Raw genomic sequence first — 848 nt, forward strand, 5'->3', positions numbered from 1 at the left:
GTGTGTGCCACAAATATCGCCATCCGTTAGAGAAAAATTTGTAGTTTGGAATCAGTAGTTCTTTGACTGCTATTTCTAAATTTTCAGTATGTTGGAGAAGCAACTCAAGCTAATCCCTGTATATTTATGTGAGTGTATGTATGTGAGTGTATATGTGTGTATGTCTGTGTTTGTCCCCGCACCATCGCTTGACAACCGATGCTGGTGTGTTTACGTCCCCCGTAACTTAGCGGTTCGGCAAAAGTGACCGATAGAATAAGTACTAGGCTTACAACGAATAAGTCCTGGGGTCGATTTGCTCGCCTAAAGGCGGTGCTCCAGCATGGCCTCAGTCAAGTGACTGAAACAAATAAAAGAATAAATATACACATGCAACAGCCTTCCTCCGCTCACACGCATGCGCAAACACGCACTCACACACCTTATGACAATAAATCATTTTGCCAGAGGACCGTATGTGTTCACCCAATTAATTTCGCGGAGCAAATGAAAGCAAATTTAATTGTTTGGGAACGAAGAACGTTCTTGGAAATGTCAGGAAGATTAGCAGCGTTCGACCATTCGAGAAACACCGTTCAAAGATAGGTCACGGAAGCGACAAGGAACCGTCAAGGTGGAGGTGTCTGACTAATTCTTCAGTTTCTCCAAGACGATACACGCTCCCTCTGACTGCCTCAAGCTCTCGCTTCATGATGACGGTGATGATGATGATGATGATGATGATGATGATGATGATGATGAGGATGATGATGATGAGGATGATGATGATGATGATGATGGTGGTGGTGCTGTTCGCGGCGGCAGCGGTGGTGCTGTTCGCGGCGGCGGCGGTGGTGGTGTTGGTGGTG

The sequence above is a fragment of the Octopus bimaculoides genome, chromosome 8 (genome assembly GCF_001194135.2).
Source record: "Octopus bimaculoides isolate UCB-OBI-ISO-001 chromosome 8, ASM119413v2, whole genome shotgun sequence".
In the NCBI taxonomy this organism is placed as follows: domain Eukaryota; kingdom Metazoa; phylum Mollusca; class Cephalopoda; order Octopoda; family Octopodidae; genus Octopus; species Octopus bimaculoides.